Here is a 23,645-nt window from a genome sequence, read left to right on the forward strand (position 1 = left end):
CTCCACGTCGTGCATTAAAACTGTATAATGCACAGCTCCTCATTATTTAATCCTTAACTGTCACATGTGAAGATACCACTTGGAGCGACTGTTTGAGCCAAGCATCTAACACACTATCATACACCAATCCAAACTTGTCTTAATAAGGTTTCTTATGATGGTGGAACCCAGCGAGAGCATAGCACTATGTCTTTGAACAGCGGGAAGAAGCAGAAGAGAACCTATAGCACATACAGACTCCATTAAGTTATCTTGAATCAGTCAGATCCCACAGACTCCACTAACTAAATGAATAAACCAAATACCACGAGGGTTATAGAGGAAGTAAAAAATATGGAGAATCTATATTCCGTGTAGTGGACATGGACATGTTCTGCTTTGGCATGAGGCATGCAACAAGCTTTCATCATCACAATTACTATCATTTTGTCTGTCTGTGCGGTCCAAAGTCATGACCATCTGGGACACAGTGAAGTGCTCTCAATCCAGCTAAGTCCTGTCAGCAGGCCCCTCCCTCACCTCATCCAGTAGATAGAGAGGAGCGAGTGGGAGAGACAGAGGCAGCAGACAGAGGGTGCCTCCCCAGCCCCAGCATTGCCTCATCCTATATGAGCTCAAAATGGGCTGGGACCCATGTGTCAGGGGTCGCACTGTGCACGGGGACTAGGCTTGGCCAGAAACCATGGGAAATGTGTAGAAACTCAGCCATATACATTCTAGCTGCCAAGAGCAAACGCAGCATTCATGCATGCTCGAGTGGGGGGAAAAAACACGGAAATAGACACATGCGCACATTTAAAACACATGGCTCTGAAAGTGGGTGTAAAACTGTGAAAAGAGGGAGGGGGCAGGTCTAGGTGCGGGGCAGGTTGGACGCATCGTAAGTGCGCGGTGGGGAAAATCCCTGAGGCAGCTCTCCCCCTGTTGTCCATCCACCACACACACCTCACAAATCATAAAGCGTCTCACCAAAGTTCACATTCCTCAACATTCAACTTCATGAGAAACATATGGCTGACGTGAATCGCATTATTCCTGATTGAGTGAGTATCAGGGAAAAGCATCCATAATAAACATTGTGGGTAACAGACGTGCGTTCACTGGACCACGACAATGTTTGATACTTCACTACAGGCGTGAAAGGGTTGATATGGGGACAACTGACCAGACAGTTATGATAATCAAATGGTCATGTGCTGAATTATACTAGTTGATGTAGTACTAAATGGTTACTTTTTGGCCATCTGCAACTCTTACCATAAGATAAAGTCTAGTTTGGCAATGTTCTCCATTTATTTACAGACATGACCAAGTCCAGGCAGTGTCTCTTGTCTGCAACGGGTGTTTCGCCACGTTCGGGACCATCAAAATCTTTCCCTTTGGCAAATTCCCTTATCCATCAGGGTCTCTGCCACCTCAGCCACCCCTGTAACTCCGCCACTGCTTCCACTTCTGATAATGAGCGTGCCGTGACTATTGAACCCTCTCTATACCCTGCAATTGTCACTCTCCTGCAACTCCCTGAGGAGATGATGAATGAGAGCCAATGAGAGGCGCTAGACAGTGACAACATGGTCGACGCACAGAATAATGTTTGTGAGGAAAGAATGAAAATGCCCAAGCGAAACAATGTCGGCAGATAATTAGAGGGCGAGATCATGTCATGCCGTGTGACTCCGGAGACATCCCTGGGCTCTGTAATCTAAAGCTTTGTCAAGGGAGGAAGAAGATCGCAGACAGACGGATGCAGTGAGAGCCGCTGGTTCACGTTGTCAAAATCAGGTACAGGGGCGAATTGCAACACGCATTTAGCACGCATCACAAAAGCTCATTGATATTTCGGCATTAAAGTGATTACAAGGTACTCAAAAGAACCATCCATCTTCAAAATAAAACACTGCCGTCTTCAAACACCTTATGGAAGAAAACAAAAAAAAAACAGTCTGAGTCATTTTCCCCCAAGGGCGAATGGGAGTCAAAATTTTATTAAGAGCTTCATAAAGCCTTGGCACATAAATTACACCTCTGATTATGAATTACCGCAAAAGACATCTATTACTGAGTCCTCCACATCCTGTTGGCCAAGCTGGCAGCGCGTGATTCATCGGAAATTACTGTGGGAAATTAGGAGTGTAAAAGTGCAAAGGGCTGAAACACTGCCCCGGGCCATTAGTAGCAAAACAGGTGAACCATAATCTGTTATTTAGTATCATGGCGAGGCGGCTGAGAATCACTAATGGCTACACGTCAATAATGTGTACGGGGAGATTCCAGTGAAGACACCAATAAGAGACACAACTGTCATCAGGAAATCAGGTTGATAAAAAGGCAGGTTAATAACAATGGTCAACACAAAATGACATGTGAAGTTAGTGCCTAAATTTAACAGTAGCAGAATAATGTGTTAATCAAAGTGCCATATCACAAAGAAAGTGGTGCAAACAGTGGGCATGTGTTCACCAAAGTTGTTATTCATGAATAAAACCTCCTCCCACTCGCACGGCACCGGTCTTTTTCAAAGAGGTCTATTGTAAAAGAAGTGTGGTTAAACAACAGGCGTTGGTTAAAGAGGTTTATCGCAATCAATGCAGTTCACTTTTTCCTAGACAGTGAGCGAATGCTTCCAACGTTACGATAATCTATACACAGGCCACTCGTCTTCCTATTCTGTTCTTACTCATGTGTGTGTTGTTGATTCCAGAGACTTTTTTTAATGTCTGCACTGTAAACCCCAACAAGTTCAGTAAACTCAAAACTTTTATGGAAACTTTATTACAACATTGATTTTGAGTTAATGTTTTATAATTTTTACATTATATCTATGTTACAAGTTCAGTGGACTCATCCAACGTATAATTTTTTTAAGCTTAGCAGACTTATTACATATTACTTTTTTGACCATTTGAACTTAAAATTTTCAAGTTAAACACACTCCTTACATGAACTTTTTCATGTCAAACTCAACCTTAATTTTAAAGCTTGGCAGACTCATTAAATTGCCTTTTGTATCTCTATTACCATTACCATTCTAATTCATAAGTTTAGCAGACTCCACTTGGACAAAAATACTACCATTAATAAACTTTAAAGGGACTATATGGGGTTTAAAAAGGTTAAAATTATGTATTTTCCTCCCCGTACATGTTCCAGCCAAGGTGTAGAATGAGCCCAGACCTTTTCACCACAACTGCCTCTAAAATCCTGCACTGTCACTCAAAAAGGGTCCGAAGTAACATCATGCACAAGCTTGATATAGAAGGTGCAGTTGCACGTATGACCTGAGGTGGCAGTAGTGAGTATAAAATGGCCAACTTGCATCTAGCCTTTTTAAATACAAAAAAAAAAACATCCAAGCATTCAAAGCCCTAGAATTATTATATTGACATAATATTAAAAATATAGTGCCTCATATTACATAACATTTCAACCATAAAAATGCAACTTTAGCATATTTTGTATATTCAGGCACAGAATATCTTCTCGTGACGATGAAAAATGCAACAAAAGTGATCAGTCTTCATTGGACGTTCATTTACTGTGAAATAATAATTTAAAGAAAATATGCACAGGTGTAGTTGAGATCTGCAGATAAATCAACACATTTCTCCGATAGCTACATCCGCTGTGTCTGCGTTGAGATTTATGCTTGAAACAAGAAACGACCCACGTTGATTTAAAACTTTTTCTTTCCTCTCTTAGCCTCTCTCTTCCCAGCCCCGCCTCCTCCCTCTCCCCGGACCCTTCGACTACTGCCTTCCATAACGGCCCTACTGATCTATGAAAACATACAAACATGACACTGAGCCTATGATAAACACCAGGGCACTACTTAGGGCCCGCGGAGGAAATCAACTCCAGTTCAGGATGTGACCACTCGCTCTGCCCAGATCAATCATACTCCAGGCCTGCACCATGTGGGGGGGCAACCATATCGCGCACACATGCAAACAAAGACTCCGGTATACAAGCCCCTGTGCAGTGTATAAGGTATGCATATGAGCACTCAATGTTAACAAATCTCCCCTGGCAGACAGGTAAAGGAATCAGACCCCCCAATGCAACTGGATTCCATAGGTTGCAATTCTTGGTTTACACTTTCAACTCCCCCTTCTTTCTTATCTCCCAGATTAGCTCGATAAGAGAATTATGAAGCCAGACGGACATCTAAAGCTTCCTGGGGGGTCAACGGCGTGATGAGAGACAGCCCAGGAGAGCGGTGGTGAGGTGGGGCGGGAGGTGGTGGGTGTGGGGGTGAACTAGTGCTTAACCCTTGGACAATATACACACAAGTATATACCCCAACCTATAGGGCCCTACTTGTGCCTTTCTCCATCATCTTTTCATGGCCTTCATCGGTGGAAAAAAAGAAGTCGGAGTGTGACACAAAAGAGGAGAGAAGAAGAGGAAGGGGGTGCGAACAAGTAGCCTCGGTCCCGGGACTTCCTTCCTGAGCATTCCGAGTTTAGTGACCCCCCCATTCAAGGGCACAAACTCAAAACCTGCATCCCCTTTCGAGAAATGTTGTTTTAAAAAAATAGATAAATGTAATCTATATAATATTGTATAGTCAATAATTGGGGGGACGGGGGAAGCTCATAGTGAAAGCGTGTTTCCACTTTGGTGTCTTTGGTAACGCTTTATATTAAGGTGTGCTCATTAAGTGTTCATAAGGTATTAATAAGCATTAAAAATATGCTTGTAAAGTACTAACAACCTGTTTCTTATACTTTTATTTGTTAACATACTAATAGGCCATTAATAATTGTCTTATTCATAGCCAACCCTTAACCTAATCCTAACCTTAACCCTTACCCTAACCCTAAAATTATTATTATTAATTATTAATACTTAATGATACTAATAATAATACAAATAAAATGTGTGGATTGTATGTCATCAGTGGGATATTTTTGTAGTATGTGTTAAGTCAAATTGAGGATATACAAAACTATAAAAAAAAGTATTAAACATCACCATGTCAGCTAGAGAAACCTCCAGAGAAACATTTAGATTTTTTTTCATTTATTGTTTTGTAATATAAAAAAAAGAAACAATAAATATCTGTCTCTAGCAGAAAAAACAAACAATCATTCTTTCAATCCAGTCAAGCCATGTCATTCTTCTAATAAGCAATGTGAAATACTGAAACATTATTTGTGAACTCAGGCCAGTTAACTCTGCTGTTTCCTCTGCCATGTGACTCTGTGAAGGACAGTATCTCCAGGTGGGTTTTCTCTTTATACCAATAAGGCTGAAAAGAAACATAATACCACTATACCTCCACCCAATGTCAAATCAGCCAGTCAAGTAGCTGCAGTGGCTGCACAGTAATCATTAACTCTTAAAAAGTCCTCAGCGTAACTATCCAAAGTCAGTGGGTGTAACTTCCGCATCCAAAGTTAAGGGAAAATGTTTGCAGCGAAATCTCACAAATCAACTCAAATTAGTTATTGGTTCTGTATAAGTTTTGCCAATTGCAAATAATGTTTATTTAAATTGTGCTTTTCTTTTTGATTTTCAAAATAACATTTGTATAAACCTGTCTGTCTCTTATTACAGTTTTCAAGCTTAAAGCCAATCTGCAGAACATGTTATTTTTATATTGCTACATCACTAGAGCGACTGGGGTTGAAATTCAAACAAACAAGCTCCTAAAAATCAGCTGGACCCACAATGCTGTTTTTGCAGTGAGTTGTCAAACCCATGCTTTTAGAAGATATATTTAAACTTCATGTTTGCAACTTTTAGTCAAAGCAAGGCAGCAACATCTGCTTGGAGACAAGATGGTGCTGTCCCTCTGCAAGCAAGGCTACGAGTCAGGTCTAAGGAGAGATGTTTGTTTAAGCAACAACAAGAACACATTTATTTGATTATTTATTAAATCCATTGGGTGGAATATTACAGTGTCTTGCTTTATGTTGCAAAAATAAATTATGCATCGAAGTTGATTTGATATTTCGTAGTTTAAAGCCAACATTTTTTTAATCATACTTTAAAGTTTACAGTCCTACTCTACCAGTCACTCACTTTGCCATCTGTGACTGTGACGCACTCTGCTGCCTCCTGGGTCATGATTAACCCTCTTCTTTAGATGCTGCAGCTGCACCTCCGCCGCCCTTGGTATCATCACCTGCTATCAAACTGCCTTATAAATACCGCGTCTAGACCCTTTAACACCCACCGTATGCCCTCTCTCCCGGGCTGCCTCTGACCGCCTTCCCATGCCAGGCTAATTTGATCCAAAAACACTTCCTATAGCAGCCTGTTAACGTCAGGTTTGATTTCCTCTACGTTCTCCTTGACCCAAAAAGGAGCACCACCCTGCCACTTAGCCAGGAACCTTCCTTCGGCTTAGTGTTTCTCAACAAACGGCAAATATGCTTCAAAGCCAATAAAGCCAGCCTTGATATTTATTGAGCTGCTATTCAAGCATTCACTCCCTTCGCGGACAAACGTGCACTCTCGTCCATATTGCTCGCACACCTTTCGTCGGGCTTATTAGTGATTGTAATGAGGGTCAGAAGATTAAAGAACCGGGCGTTACAGTACACGGCTAGCCTTACCATGAGGAGCAGAGGTCAAGAAGAGGAACAGGGAGGGAGGAAATTGAGAGCATTTCTTGATTAAAGGCTTCTGCTGCATATACAGTAACCTTTGACTGGGAACAGGCTTGTCAGTGGCTTCGGCGCATGTGTTGCCAGGTCTTTGGTGACGTGATACGTAACTGGAGAAACATTTAAACAATCAGGAAACCAGTACTAGGACAAAACCTGGAGTATAGACATGGAATAACCCGCTTTATTCATGTGCTTAAGAAAATCCTTTACCTGGTGGATGCACGGACATGGAGAGAGCAGGCAAACTCCTCACAGAAAGTCCCGGTTACAGAATATAACAAGGATTTAGTTGATATTCAGACAGGGCCCGGGGTTTTCATTTGGTTTTGCCAAAACATCTGTGCAGAGACTGGTAACAGCAGCAGCTAACTTGGCAGTGAGGTTTATTGTTTGGCTCTCAACAGTGTGCAGAATGAATTGCCATGAACAGAGCTCACACTTTTATGGAAATTATGAACATTTCTTTCTTTCAGCTCTGCTTCCAACAAAGCTGTGTTTTTGTGCATTTTTCAGTCCTATCTGTTCTTTTTTTGTTTTGTTTGTTTGGCTTTTTAATATGAACACAAACTGAAGATTCTGTATGTTGTTTCTCTCGCATCAATTAAAGAATATCATTGTGCACAAACATAACATTTCAGGCGTTTATTCAATCACCGGGTCTCAACAAACATGATTCAAATAATGCATGATTTTCTGTGTAAATATTTCCGAGAATGTTTTTGTCCAAACGCGGCTTTCTACTGTCAAACTGCTGTCCAAAAAACAAATCCCATCCTGTAAACGAGTTTATTAGGCATCTCCTCCTTTTCCTCTCATTGAGCCACTGTTTCCTTATGACCCTTGACCCTGCGAGCCCCCTTGCGCCCGTTTAAAAGTTTGCTTATCAATGCTCTCTCAGCTCCATCGTCAATCTCTCTGTGAAAATCCGCTGGTTTCCTCAACAGTTTGCAGCCTCCCTGAGACATGTCCCCCCTCCCCTCTTTCCTGCCAGGCTGCTCGGGAGCTAATAAAAGTGTCCTGGTCAGTCACGGGACACCCCAAGAGAGAATAAGCGGGTGGGATTGGTGCAATGAACCCTGGTCGTGCAACCCAGACCAGCGGCAGTTTCTTAAGGGTCTAACGTTTGGACCTTTGGATCTCCACAGGGTGATGGATGGAGTTTAAAAGAGACAGTAACACACGGCTATTGCATCAAGTCATCATTTAAGGTTAATTAGGAATTATATGGCGCTTTGATTAAATGGGTCTCAGAGGAGTGGTGAGAGAGAGGAGCAGCGCCTCTGACTCACATGCATTCCTGAAGCAGGACCTGGTCTGTGTAACGGACTTCAATGGGTCGGGATGATTCATCTTTTTCAGCGGCCCTAAAAGCACAAGCCAACATAGGACACTTCCAATGTCAATCTACGACCAAATACAATGATTTTTTCTGCTAAGTTCAGGACGAGAGCCAAAAGCAGTTGTAGTCATTTGCTGTTGACACTTTAACGGAGGCCTATTGGGTGGCACTTAGTTTTTCTGTTGTGCTGCGACTGGTCTAAGCCTTTGGGGAAGTTTTGAATGCTTGAATATGTGTGCTATTTATAATTGCCATTTCCACATTTTGTAAGCGTGTTGTCATTACAGACCAATGCACTCAATGCCTCAGCCCTTCAGAGTGGGATGACCCAATCAGATTCCAGGGGTGGCCCGTGCTTGCCCCTGCTCAACCCCAAGACACCCTCCACTTTACCTGCAAGTGCATGGATGGTGTATTGACATTGAATCATTCAGTAATATGTGCCATATTTGTGAACTGCCATGTCATATGTGCATATCTGTGCTATTGGCGCGATTCTTCCTGTCCCTGCATCGAAAATAATGTGTTGAAAGTTTGTCGTAAAAGTATTACTGAACACAGTTTGTAGTTTCGTCCACTAACATTCACACACCTCTCCCGCTCCTCCATGTGTTTGTGTGTGACTGCGTGTGTTTTGGGGGCATCTGGTCCATTTCACATCGGCTTCATCGTTACTGCTTCTGAGTGTTAGTGTGCAGCCGCTCATGCAACCAGTCTGTGCTCTTTATGTGATCTCCAAAATGTCTGTGTTTTGGTGTCTCGTAACTCAGCAGCAACTCAACAACAATCCCCAACAAAGAAACATACTATATCTTCGATTTCCCGCATAACATGATCAAAACCAGTCCCCCACTGGGTGTTTTCATGTTGCATCGACAGTCGTATTCCCAATCAGTACTGCCAAACAATATTAGCATGAAAAATGAGGTTAACGGATGTGTAGAATTCAAATATACATATAGTATTTATTTAAACTGCTATTTTCATGACGATATGCTGTTCTCTGGACAATGAATGTGGCACCTGCTTTGCCACTGTATCAAATAAAACCACCTATTCAGATGAAAACAACTTATTTACTAATTTGAAAATGAAGGAAAAATGAGCCAGGCCATTTGAAGGGCAGCGGAGAGGAGGCTGAGGTGGTTTTGGGAGCATAAATCTTCATGGGGTTTCCACTGAAGGAAACTCTTATGCAAAAGGAACAAGAAGCACATGTAGCTACCAGGAAATTGGTATAGTCTTGTATGATTTTATAGGGATCTTGGGCATGCCCTTCACATTAATTAGGATGTGGAGGGCTGAGGTATTTCTTACAGGAAACTAAGAATGGGACCCCTGCTGTTTGCCTCAGGGTTCAAGCTCCTGAGTCAGAATATCCTAGAAGAGACACAGTATCCAAAGACAAGGAGGATAATTCAGGTCATGTGCACATTGCACACACACATACAGGGATGTATCCTCATGCAAATTTAGATCTGACTAAATAATGGCTGCAGTGCTGGGTGCATATAGAAAGACCATGATAATATTATTCTCTTTATGTATTATAATTCTCTTGATTATTGCCTATATACTGCTTTTTGCAAGTCTGTCACCCAAATATACGTACGTATGCCTTGGGGTAGACTGACGTTAGCCCCACTGCCAATCAAACCGTCCAACAAAACGATCATCATCTCGCACTCACCCAGGCTGGTATTCCCACACAGTTTCTCATCCTGGCACTGGGTCAACCCTGCTCAGCACCTGAGATCAAATAAAACTTTCACAAGCTGCACTCTTGTATAGTCCAAACGATGTCACATCAATGCTTTTTTTAAGTGTGAAGGTTGCAGTTATGTCCAAACTGAAGAGAAGTTAACTTCATGCATGGGGCTTATGTGTGAATGTGTGACCAAGCCCACCCAGGTAGAGCCTATGAACTCAGAGTAACCTTATTTTTTACACTGCAGAAAGGCACAACATGAGATGAACTTAATAAAGGTTTAAATTGACAAAGGTGTGACAAACCAAACAATGAAACATCAGACAGATTGTTATCCTCATGAAATTAAAGTAGCTCTGGACTCCTCCTTGTGGTTAAGAATGACATATCGAGCCACCCAGATTTAACATAATAAACAATACAATGAATTGACATCTTTGGAAACATTTAAATGCCATATGTTGCATCATTCACTCAAATTCAGTCGCGAGTAGCACTAAATTTTGGTTGAAACATGGAAAAGATTATGTACAGTTTGTACCCAGGGTTCTCGTTTGACAAACCACAGAGAAAATCCTGGCCTTCCTCTCATAAATATCGAAGCTGCTTTTATTTTTGACCCTTTGCACTTTCCCTCTCTCTCACAGACACACACACGCACACACATGGACACGCAATGCCGCCGATCCAAAGAGGGCCAATGTGTGGTGGAGCAACGCACAGTCAGGACCTAAGCATCTCCATGTATGTTTACACAATCTAATGCACAAGTTCAAAGGTGAAGAGGAAAAGGGCTTTTAATGTTTCCGGGTTTATTTATTCAGCCTAGTGTCTGGCTAAGAACTTGCTCCCACCCACATAACCCCCACCCCCATTTTGCATGAGAGATCCTCCCACCTCAACGTCTACCTCGTATGACATCTGAAATCTCTCCACTGGGAATGGCTGGTGGCACAATGCAGTCTGCAGAGGGAGACAACTGCAACAATACACAATCTACATGTTTTTTTTAAGGCAAGTTAAAGCCCCTATACCTGACTTATTTATTTTTTATTTTTTCCAGTGGAATGAAATTAGTTTTGTCCTTTGGAATTTGGTGAACACAGACATTTGTGGAAAAAATATCTCAATCAATTTATTTATTGTGAGCGAGCAGCTGTTGCCGTTTACATCGTCGTGAGTATTGCTCCCTGACAGTTGGGAGAAGTGCTTATAAAGTCACGCCTGAAAAGATTTGTTTAAAAAAATGTGTTGGGAATTAGTTTGGACAACAACTAACAATTGAAAATGTTGTCCCGCTTTCATTGTTTGTAAATTTAAAAAAAAATGGTGTAGTGAACTTAAAGCAGAACTAAGTAATTCATGCCCCTAGAGGCCATCAACGCCACTGCAGGTGTTGTAGCATGTTGCGTTTTTTTTACTTATTAACTGTCCGTGAGAGTAAATACTACGCTGACAGAAAAGACAAAGGGAGAGAGGGATATTGTACATCCAATCACACAATGGAGATCATTTTTGTCACTCAAACTTGGCTGTAAAAACGGCTAAAGTGGCGCTAGCCCACAGTTAGCTTTGCCCATTAGCCTGTTAGCTTCTTCTTCGTGATCCTATTAGTGTGTATTGCGCCTCTGGGTCAGAGCAGGGAAAGTTGCAAGGGTGGTTTTGTGGACAGAGACACCAGGGGGAGATGAAAGACCCCCAATCATCCCATCAACACTTGTATTACCCCCAGAGAGACTACGAAAAGGATTTATTCAGGTAAACAAGTTACTTAGTGTTGCTTTAAGTTCACAATGTAGGCGTACATACCACCAAAAAGCTGCTCTCCCACGCATATATTCGGTGTAGAAATACTCTATATACTCAGTTTCAAATAGCTCATTTAATTACATATAAGTACAAAAAAAAAGAACATGCTTTTATTTTTCATTTATTTATAATATAATTTGAGCAACTACCTCATGTCTTGAAAAACCGTAAATCACAATGCGCGCAGATGTTCAATATAGCATTTAATACACAGCACGCACTATTAAAATTGTGTTCGGTTGGCAAGACTTTAGGGCAGTGCCTGTGAGCGTAGTCAGTCATAAACAGTTGAGCTGGCCCACTATTACTTGGCCAAGTCGCTGTTAGTGGATAGCACTGGCACACACAGCCGCGCTCTCGTAAAATTGACATGTCTGTAAATTCATGTATTTATTGAAACAAATGAGTAGAATCAATGGGGTTTTATGCGCCTTCCTTTTTCACTTTGCTTTACAATGAGTCCGACAGATTTTGGATGCTGTTCCCAGTCCTAAGAAAGAAAGAAAGAAAGAAAGAAAGAAAGGAAGGAAGGAAGAAAGCAAGAAAGAAAGACAGTTTTTTCTTCTTTTTTTTAAGTTTCAAAATCAGTATGAGGGTTGAGGCCAGACTAAACAGAAAACAGAGAGTTTACTGTGCACAGATGCTTGGCAGTTCAGTTCGAGTCCGGGAACACAGGCCAAAGGAGCACGGCTGACTGTACATTATGGCTATCAGGGGGCTTTGTTCTTCAGACAAGGACAAACCATTACATTATGTGGAGGAGCAGAGAGTGTTTTGCCCCTTGAATCAGCCGCGCTCTGGTCTCTGTGCAGTCTGCAGGTGTTTGTCTGCTTCTTGCAGGTGAGCCGCAGTTTCCCACAGTCTCCCAGACTCAGGCGTGTCAGGGGAAATCCATCATGTTCATCATCCATCATTCACATATTGTACGACTATTGCATTGTCTGGGCTTGTAAGTAGACGTGGGTAACAAGTCCTCTCTATGCGCAAGCAGAGTGTGCTGTTTGGATCAGATCATGAAGACCATATAAATACAGAAGGTTTCATCACATGGGGATATCCAAATCAATAACTTAAGGCAATTCATCTGGTCCTTCAATGCTTTGTTGAATTGCCAGGGGTCGGTCATCACTTCTGTAAGCTATATTCACGTTGAGTGCAAACTATTATTTTTCCTGTTTCAAACATTTTGCCAATTTCATGCTGCTCAAATAAACCGAACCAAACTAACTTAGCTGCTGTCATGGACTTAAAACTTGCATTAACGCCTCCTCCCTCTTTATGTATTTCTCATTGACAGAAAACTGATCTGGTAAGCTGAAATTGTGGCCTATGAACTGCATCAAACTGCCCACCTTTTTTTAAAATGTATTTCCACAACAGCACATCCAACTCTGGGCTTAAAGGCTGTAACTTTCCCAATCTCATTTTCTCAATTTCACACTGTCCCGTCCCCCTCCGTGAGCCGCTAACGAGACGTGCCAGTCACGAGACGTCCTGCCGGTAGAGGTACAGCACTGCCCCTGTCTTTTTGGCCCAGGGGCTGCCTCGGCGATCTGCCTGGCTGGGAATCAGGAATGCCCTCCCTCTCCTCCTCCTCCATCCCGATGGCTCATACCAAACTCACCGGGAGACCAGTAACCGCACCATCCGCAGGGCATGCGAAGAGCCACCATCTTCCCAGAGGAGCAAACTGCACATGCGAACGCAATGTGTACCTATACTACTGAGTTCACTGCCTCGTTTTGAAGCCGACACTCATTTGCACGGAAAACGGTGTTTAATGTAACACTTGCACACTTATATTGTGCAAAATGGTCCAGTTCTTTACATGTTTGTGCCTCCAATCATTCCCCGCAATCCCTCAGAAAGAGTGTATAGCATGTGGACTCTGGTGTACCTGCCTGGGCCAGTTTTGTGCATTGCTTAGACCTGATGATAGCAGTGATGTATTTCTATCTGGCTGCTCTAATGGTTCTCGGCAGCATCTGTTCAGTGTCTGGGCCCAGGGTGGATATGCCTTTTAGACCCAATAGGAACACAACAGTGATATGAGTCAATGCAAGAGCTTGGGTTGGATTCAGCGCCATACCCCCGTCCAATCCCGGAGAATTGGACCTCTATGATGTATAGACAAAGAGGTAATTTCCATGAGCATCTGGTTCCGGTGGCAACGCGGCGAAGTACATTCCCATCTTAAAAACCTCCCCCCCCACCTCCCCCTCTGTAGCCCGCAACCACCACCCCGCTCTGTTTATCATAGGATCTCCAACACACAATCAAACATGAAAGGATGAGTGCGCACAAGAGCCATTTTAGATTTTGTGGAAATGTGACATCTCTGGAAACATTTAGCCTGTCATAGCTGCTGCTGCTCTTCAAAGCGCGCCGAGAGGAATAGATTAATGTTGCTTCTGTAACAAACCTTCTTCCTGTCCGTCCTTCTTAGACTAAAAAGGCTGTCCCATATCTACTGTTAACCGTACGCTGCCTGCGCCGCAATAATGCCGCAAATCATTTAAAGATGCGAGAATCAGTGAAGTGCAGGCCTTGATTTCACTGATAAGACATTTGTGATTCATTCGATATCCCCAAATGCCTGTCTCTGTATCCCATTATACAATTTAGATTTATACTAATCTATATGTTTTCATGTTATGCCAGCTAAATAGAAAAGGCATGTGAATGTGCACCGTGCAGTTATCTGTCATCATGGAATGAAGATATACTTTGTGTGCTATAATCAAAACAAGTCGATTGTACGGAAAGCTAATATTATCCAAGCCATTTGTTTTATACCGATGATGGTTCGCCTCAATGTTTGTCCTTTCCCACTGTTTTGTTTTTCTGTTTTTGTTAAGTTGGGACTAAGGACAGGGGACACCCGGAGACAATTATGCATCTGCTGCTTGACTGTCAACTGTTGGACATTTGGACGTTACATGTGCTCGTCTGTTTCACAGCTTGATCTCTGTCTCATTGTTTCCCTGTGCTGCGACTGCGGTTGTGACTTGGGGATTTACAGAAATTGATTGATTAATTGAGTTATGTTCTGGGTCTTTATGTTGAAACATCATGTCATGATGATCTCTTTGTTTTGTTTATTTGAAAATGTTTTCAATACTGTCTGCATTAACAATTTGAATTTACAGAAATATAAATAGACCATACACTTGTGGACCTTTAACAGAATGTCCTTTCCTTTCCCCACCTCCAGTTATCTTTTGCAGCAGATCTCAGCTACATCCCTTCTATCTCCACTGCAGCAGAATCCACCATCTGATCCTCTCCATCTTCTCCATGTCACCTCAACCATAATGTTTGCCCTAATCAGAGGGTAAGGTGCATGTTTTCTCCTGAAATATCTTTAAATGTGCAGCATTCAAATATTTTAATGAACCCACTTTATTTTACCACTCAGTATAATGTGCATGGTGATAGGATTTAAACTGCAAGGTAACTATCCTTGTTACCTGGTCATTTAAGTCTTCATCTTAGTTTAGGATTAGGACTTTCCTTCCCCCCTTTAGGCACTCAGTGTTCCTGGAAGAAGAACAAGTCTCAGTTTAATTAAGCGATTCAGCGATTTGAATTGATTTTCCTTTGATCAGCATGATATCAATTCAAAAAACCTTAAATCTATTCTAAGGTCGTGTATGACCGCATCAACTATGTTTATTTCGATCGACAATTACTTGGGAACTACATGAGTTCCACTCTTCTTTGAGTGAAGCAACCTATCCCTCTGGATAAAAAAAGGCATTTGCGCACATGTTTCCTTGTCCCGTATATCCTCCAAAGATTTTTTGGTTTATCTCCAAAAATCTTGCCATGGACAGCTTGAGTCTGATGTAATGGTGGCATCCATGTCCATGTTGTTTACTTTCAAAGGCCTGATTGGCTGTGCCAGTGCCTCATTACGCACATTGCAACAAAGGGGGAGTTAAATTCTTAATGTAAATATTTGTATTTTTACTAATTTACCAAGTTAGAGGAAGCTTCTACTATTGGTAGCATTAGTTATTCTGTGAATGGTGCTGTGTGATATCCATAACTGAATTGAAAATCAATCAAATTGAATCGTGAATCGAATGGGCCCTTATGAAGAGAATCAAATCGAATTGATTTGGGAAATCCGAATCCATACCCAGCCCTACTTCTAAGTACTATGTCCAATCGTAAAGTGAGGTGTTGTTATTCTTATATAAAATATTTAAATTTCATCCATGACATTTTGACTTCATTCAAAATTAACTGTGGGATAATCTATGGTTTTGATTGTAGCAGCAAAGACAGAGAATACTCAGTGGGGTAGACAAAAAGTCGGGAACACTGTTTACTTATAACACTCATCCATAAGATGGCTCCATACAGCAGCGGGACATCCGACCAACTTTCCCCCCTCTGTCCCTCTGTGAAACCCTCAAAGACCCTAAACCGCCACCACTTTACCAACACAAAAAGATGCGGCACGGCACTTTCCTTTTCACCCAGCAGCACCCAACACACACAGATACCGCGGCCTCCCCCCTTCCCCACCTTTGTATCAGTTGAAAGGCATATGGTTACTGCCATCCGATTCCCCGCGGCTGAAAAGTGCCTTTCACTTTGCCGCAGTTCACAAAGAGGTCAGACAACGGCAAACAGAAATATTGTGTGAGTTGAACTTTTTTTTTTTTTTTAAAGATGTGAGGGAACAGCGGAGGAGAGAGCAGGAGTCTGATAAAGTTACATCTGGTCAAACAAACCCCACTCCATTCCTCACGCCACGACTGGAGGATTTATGTAGTCGAGAATAAAGAGGCGTATTTGGGAGAATTGACAGAGACTAACCTCGGACATGGTCAGCCGTAGATCATTCATTCAGCTGCACATCCATGCACCCAGTGTTCAGAGCTCTGTAGATTTCCTGTGAGCAGCTGAAAGTGGAAATCTGGACTCAAACAGTGACAAATGAAAAACAGGGTAAAACATAGCGTCCTGAGGTGACACAATGAAGAGATCAATCACTGATGCATGACTGTATCCTCCTCAGCTATTTACATGCACCAATAATACTGAATATGATATTTCCCTTTTATTTTCATTGTCAGAGCAAAAACCAGTTGGCCCATTGGCTGCCCTTGGGTTTGCGTAATGACTCTTTTGCAGCTGGAGTTACATTTATGTGTGGCTGCTTATTCAGTGGAAAGTAACGAATGGCTGACAAGGTCATACTGTTGGTGAAGACATCCAAAGGTCACATTTAAAGCAGTACTAAGTAACTTGTTTAGCTATAATAAATCCTTTTCGTAGTTCCTCTGGGGGTAATACAAGTGTTGATGGGATGATTGGGGGGTCTTTCATCTCCCCCTGGTGTCTCTGGCCAGAAAACCACACTTGCAGCTTTTCTGCACTGGGTCGGAGGCCCCAATACACACTAATGGAATCACAAAGAAGAAGCCAACAAGCTAATGGGCAAAGCTAGCTGTGGGCTATCGCCACTTAAACAGTATTTACAGCCAAGTTTGAGTGAAAAAAAAAACATATCCATTGTGTAATTGGATGTACAATATCCCTCTCTCCCTTTGTCTTTTCTGTCAGCGCAGTATTTACTCTCACGGACAATTAATGAGTAAAAAAAACACATGTTAAGACACCTGCAGTGGCGCTTATGGCCTCTAGGGGCATGAGTTACTTAGTACTGCTTTAAAGGCCCTGTACCCGTTTTGTTTACAAACAATGAAAGAGGGTTCAAGTAAAGATTGATCTTGAAAGTCATCCCAAACTTTCCTCATGCATTTAAAACACTATGCACAAAAACTAGCCTGCAAGTTCACAATCAATATTAAATGCACTGTAATCTGAAGTAGCATTTTTTGTTGGTTAATCAAACAACTACACAAGGTTTTGTGTTCACTTGTATTATACAATGATCAAATTTTTTTCTGCCTTGATACCTTAACAGCCTTGTCTGCAGTATAGAAGCGCCAAACCCTATAGGACCACTGCGCTATCTGCTCCCTCTGACTTTCTTTGTGTTTCTTTGGTAAATAATTATTAATGAGTGATCCTCTGTTGATCTTGTTGAGTAACAAAGTTGTTGAAACTTGTCGCAATAGAAAGTCCAGTCCAGACAAAAACCTATTTCATTTTGAGACTTGTTTTTAATCCGTCATGTGTACTTTTCAGAGTTAAATTTGTACGTATTTATTCACATTTTTTTCTGCCCTCTGTATCCCTGCTCCTAAACTCAACTCCTAAACCTTAATCCCCTCAACAGAACCATTTTACAATTATCCACATATATAATTAAAAATGAATTGCATCTTATTACTTTTTTTGTGTGTAATTGTTTAATCCTTTTGTTTTGGTTTTCGCGGGAAAAAAGGAGGCGTTGACGTCATTTCCTGTGGAGCTGTGGACTCTCTAACGTCTTGAAGAATTTAGTGAAATAACATTTGCTACAGTTATTAGACGTATCTGATTAATGTTTAGTATCATAATGCAGCAGAGAAAAAAGATGTATACGGTACATTATTACAGTGGACCGGTAATGTTATTTTCCACTATTAAAACACTCAGCGTGATGCTAGCGTGTCATAAAAAACAACTTTTGCAATCTCTACTCCAGTGTCCTCATTGTTAACCTTAATAATTGTAGCCATGAGTTGAGGTTACATTTTCACCACACTACCCTGTAATTAGCCGACATATTCCGGCACCAATTTATGAGCGATATTTTTCTTGGCACAAAGAGCCACTGAAGTAAAGATTTGATTTCCAAATGGGAACTCTGAGGGAACCACACCAAAAAACAGCCTGTGGAAAGAAAACCACGCAAGCCAGAGAGGGAGGCACTTCAAAAGCTTCAACAAAGGCTAAAAGAGATTCACTCTGAAACGCTAACTGCTGTTTACGTTGCCCCGTGCGATGGTTCCCTTTAGTAGGATAACATTTGGTGAGAAAGTGTCAGAGTTGGTTTTCCTCTGCGTCTACCACTTCCCCTTTCTGCAATGCTCTTCCAGGAGGTCTTCCCCGACTCCCTCCCTCCTCTGGGGTATTGACTGATGACTGACCTGGAATTGTGCCTTGGTCGGTAAGGCTATCAAACATTTATTCAACACCTGCGTCTTTGCCAGCAGCTCTGTCTGTGTGTGTGTCTGTGTGTGTGAGCAGAGGTACACTGGGCAAAAGTCAGTTTGTTAAAGACATAGACGTAGAAAGTATTGGTGGTCGCAACCATTACTACTTTTACTGTAAAAAAATGTGAGTACATGTTTATTTTTATGCTGAGTACCATACAATAGGAGAAGAAATTTGAGCAAATATTTCTGAAAGCAAGTGGACTTAAGTTGCTAGAGGCAAATGACAAGAAGTATTGTAAGATTCAGTATTGTAATATTCCACGGTGGCGCAGCGGTTAGGGTTTGAGCTTCGCAGCTAGAAGGTTCTGGGTTCGATTCCCACTAGGACGGGGCCTTTCTGTGTGGAGTTTGCATGTTCTCCATAGATTTTCTCCGGGTACTCCGGTTTACCCTACCGCTAAAAACACAAAAGTACAATAGGCAATAGGCACATGGGGGATGACAGATGGCTACAATCTGGCATGAGACCCATGTATGTTAACATGCACTGTCCCTACAAAAAAATAAAACATAAACTTGTTTTGTGCTGGGTTTGTCGTCTTGTGCACACGTGTTTTTGGGGAATGGAGCGAGGGAGATTTCACCCCTCAATGGAAGACTGGCTTCCCCCATAAATCTGTCCTTCATTGGGAAGACAAAATGAAAATTGCCCCGTCATAAAACATCTATAATAGCTCCATCCACCACCGACACATAATGGGGCAGTTACCCAGAAGGGGGCAGGGACTGTCTCTTTGGTGCACCACACAAAGCTTTTGGATATGAGACTCCGAGTATGCATATGTTAGTGCTTTATCCCACCACTCCATAAGACTCTCTTTACAATAGCACATTGTTTCCAGTTGAACTGTGTATGATTTGGTTCCCATAACAGAATTATCATTATTAATACAAAAATTAGCAAATTTACCAAAGAGTAAAATGTACGTTTATTCAAGTTTGGCGCTGGAGTTCAGAACTTTTTGGATATAACCCTCGTTGTCCCCTCTGGGTAAGGCCCTACTCGCACGGATGCATATAATCAAGAATATTGTACATTTGGAATTCTAAACCTTCTCTAATGCTCAATGATAATGTTCACTAGATCACATTTTCATATTTTGCCCCCTTCTTCCGCCAGTCACTAATCTCACATTAAGTGGTGGAACTGTCTGGTCAAAGGGTGAGAGTGATCTATCCGACCATAAGATACCATGGACAGAGCCACTTCTAATCCCAAACTGCATTATTGATGCTGAATGTGCAGTCTGAGCCAGTGCCCTCTCGCTTCCACACCTTGTAATCAGCCATAATTGAGGTTAACTGTACGATGCTGTTGAAACACTAGACAGGTGAGCCTCCAACCCTCATGATTTATGTAGTGTGTTAGTGTGCCGGGCTCTGACCTTTTGAGATAGGCCAGGCACCATTTTTAAGTGAAAGCTCTGCCTCGGCCTGCTTGAGGAGTTGTCCGTCAAATCCTCCCTCTGCTCAGCCTACCATCCAACACCCACTGGAAGAGGCTTTTCTCCTGCCGCCTTTAAAGACCCTGTAGTGTGTTTGTATAGAGTACTTCCTTATATTACACATCATAAGTAAGTTAAAGTGTACAGTGAGTGTGCTGATGTTATACCAGGCGTTTTACAAGAGGTGAATCTGGATACAAAGAACATGGCAGGGCTGCATACATTTAAGATTTTACACTCACATTGTTATTTGAATGCAGTGTGTTAGGATGTGACACAATGATTGTTTTAACGGTAAACTCTAACCAGTCTTCCTTCGGTCGCTCTCCTCCTCTCTCCAACTCACTTTTCTGAGCGGATGTGAACTGTCAAAAGAGGTCATATCCTTGACTTGCTCCCAAACATTTGTATTGTCGACGTTAACTGAGCAAATTTACTTTGGGCTCAAGCTCATCCTCCCACCGCGCACCGGCCCTTGTCTGCGCACACTGCGGACACTCGTAAGTCCCCAGTGGGAGAAATAAAGAAAGATGGACTGCGAGTTTATACAGCAGTCTTCCCTTTTAGTCTTGGGGCTGGCTGCCGAATCTGAAGGTGTATGTGTTAATCGCGGTGAGCGTGGGCTGAGGTCACCAGCTGTAACATAGACCAGGGGCAGTAAATGGATGGGGAGAGGTCAAAGGTTGCGCTCAGACATTCCTTTAGAAAATAAACAGAACCAAAAAATGGGCTTCTCCAGACAGGTATTTCAAATAGATTCATCAGAAATGTTGCTGCACAATCGTGAGCTGTATTTAAATGAACTGGTCTCCGCAATTAACAAAATCTGCCTTGCTCACATTGGGCAATATTGACATTACATTACACTGTTACCAATGTTCCACGGACAAGATTCACCTTCAACTTACTATTTTGCTGGGCTTGGGGTGGCTTCTGAAGTTGCAACAAGCTACATTTACTAGAATGACGATTAGAATACATTAAAATGGCTCTTAAACATTCACTTACTTTCTTTTGTAATCTTTTGGGGAACATACCTTTGCCAGTCATTTAATGTACTGGATTTAAACTGGAAGGAAATTGCTGACCTGATTACCATGACTTTTTTTTACAGTTTGAAGAATATCAATTTGATTTTGGTCATGTATAATTGGCTCGAAGCAACGAAGTGTACGCTTTGATTATTCAGGTTATATGGATATTTGATCTGGCCATACTGCATCGTCACGTTCCTCACATTTCCAAATCCAGTTGGAAGAGAGTGTAACACGATTATCTGGTGAAACATTAATGAAGCGAGGTGCTGTTTTCTTGTTACCGTATGGTCTGATCAGAGGGGGGAGCGCTTCAAGAGGCAGCGGAGGGAAAGAACAAGACAGATGCTGCTGTCTGAAGGAAATATCTTTGCCCTTTGTTTGCTCTATATCGCTCCCCTTTTTTGACGTTGTCTTGTTTGTAATCATTCCTGTTTTGATTTTCTCACAGCTCAAACGAATTAACCCCCGCTGATAGTCGCCTAAATCTGAATCTACCTCCTCTCTCAATGTTGCAACTCCTCCATTTCCCTTCATAAAAAAACAAAAACAAAAAAACACTTGCAGAGAATACGTAAAGCAATGTCTCGCACTAAAACACCGGTCCTTCTGTCGTGAATTCAGTGCTGTGTGAGAGACAGCGGGGGTCAGCTCAGGCATCTGCTCCTCTTTACACTCATCTGTCCATCTGTGTGCTCTGCTGCTGCCCTTCTGTCTGCGCGTGTATCCAAATACATCCACAAAATGAGAGAGGTCAGCATAATGTTGTGGTCAGAGCTGCACAGACCGGGTCGTATAGGTGGGACTGTAAATCTGCAATGTCAAGTTAAAAGCAAACTTATCGAAGGGGAATTAGATCCAGCACAAACAAAGAAGCCTAAGCTAGTCCCAATTATATATGCAGACCATCGAAAACTTCATAAGCCTCATGAAGTTTTCAAATGTGTGCTCTTCCTTCTTATACAGATACAGAAGGCCCAAGGACTATCTGTGTGACACAAATGCATGATGAAAAGGAACTGTCCACTGCTGCTTTCTGTTTGCTCAGACTTATGTTTGTAAGAATTTTCCAATAAACACTGCTTTTTAGCTTTTTCTGTCACTGCCGTGGTGAGGAGAGACAATACAGTGGTCGCAATAAGAAGCTTCATAGGAACATTGAAGCGCAGAGTGCGGGATTTGAGGCGAGTAAACAAAGCATTCCTTTCCTTTTCATCAGGGTTTAACTGGACTCCTATAAGCAGTCTCCAGCGGGCCAGTGCCCACTAGGCCGGTACTTGTCAAATAAAGATAAATCAGAAGCTTAATCTCGTAACATACATTGCTGGGCTTCTTAATATAAAGCAAAGATTGTCTCTGTTTTCACACCAGACACTGTATATTGTCGATATATGAAACAAAGAAAGGTTTGTGCATTAGAGCCACACATAACACACTTCTCCAGTTTAAAAATGATTGATATCAGGGAGTCTGTTCCTGAGCCCTCTATATAGTGTGACAGTACAGGAAGTAATGGCGGTGCATATCCCAAAGTGCACTTGGGAGGTGGGACAGAGGTGGTGAGGGTGCTCCACAGCCTCAGGGGCCATTTGGTTGTACTCAGGGGGATGCTTGTTGTGTCAGTCATTTGCAGCGGCTGCTAAAGAGTGCACTTAGCATCCTCTGTTTCCCCCAGCAAACATGTGGGGAGTGACATGATACTGTACAAGAGCCTGCACAACATATAACATTTCAAAGCCATTTCCTAATTGTTTCCAGGCCAAGGTCGACAGTCTATATGGAAGCAATCCCTCCTCCCAAGCTCCTTTTTTTTTTTTCATCCACAGATTGGGAAACATTAAAGTGTTAAGTAAACTTAACCCAGGCTGGCTAATTCATTGGGAAATAGCCAGGGTCTGTGCATTCACTGCCGTATCAGTGTCACTCTGTCACTGGGCTCCCTTCCATTTCAATGGCCACCATATGTTTATACAGTCTGTGTGGTACATGTGGCCCCACAGCCACAATGTGTGTTTGAATTTAATCATTAGTGTAGTTTATGTGATGAGTGGCCTGTGCAATCACTGACATGAGCTTTATGCAGCATTGTTTGTCTCCACATTTGTACATTAGCACATCACACGAAAAGGGTGTGCTTTGAATTAGTGACACCAGCAGAACACAGATACACGTGTGAGGTTTAAAGGTGTCAAAATGGGAATTAATGGATGTCTCCCTTCATTTTAGTCACGCTTTCGCACACATCATCTTTAGGCAAACACTGATGCCACACAGTTTTATGGTGTTGTGGGTGACTTTAAAACAAATACTCAGCTAAAGTTGTGTTTTACTTGAAATACTGATGCATGCAGCTCTTTTTCTTGGGGGATGAAAATATTGTAATATGTTTATCAATTCAAACCCTGAAGTGACTTTATAAAAAGTGGATGAACAACACCATGATAATAGTAACAAGCCCACAGGTATAAATGCATTTACATGAGAAAAAGGTTGGCATTCATTTCAATTGGATTTTATTTGTACAGTAATGGTGTGAAATATCATCCAGTAATATATGTTTATAAATGAT

The 23,645-nt window shown here is 42.0% G+C and overlaps 1 protein-coding gene across 1 annotated transcript in view; it reads left to right on the forward strand.

Annotated features, from left to right (window-relative positions):
* The window catches only part of eny2 (ENY2 transcription and export complex 2 subunit), a 75,307-nt gene that overhangs the window by 50,952 nt on the left and 710 nt on the right, over window positions 1-23,645 (forward strand). The gene's annotated exons all lie outside the window — the stretch shown is intronic.

This window comes from Gobius niger (genome assembly GCF_951799975.1).
Source record: "Gobius niger genome assembly, chromosome: 8".
Lineage (NCBI taxonomy): Eukaryota > Metazoa > Chordata > Actinopteri > Gobiiformes > Gobiidae > Gobius > Gobius niger.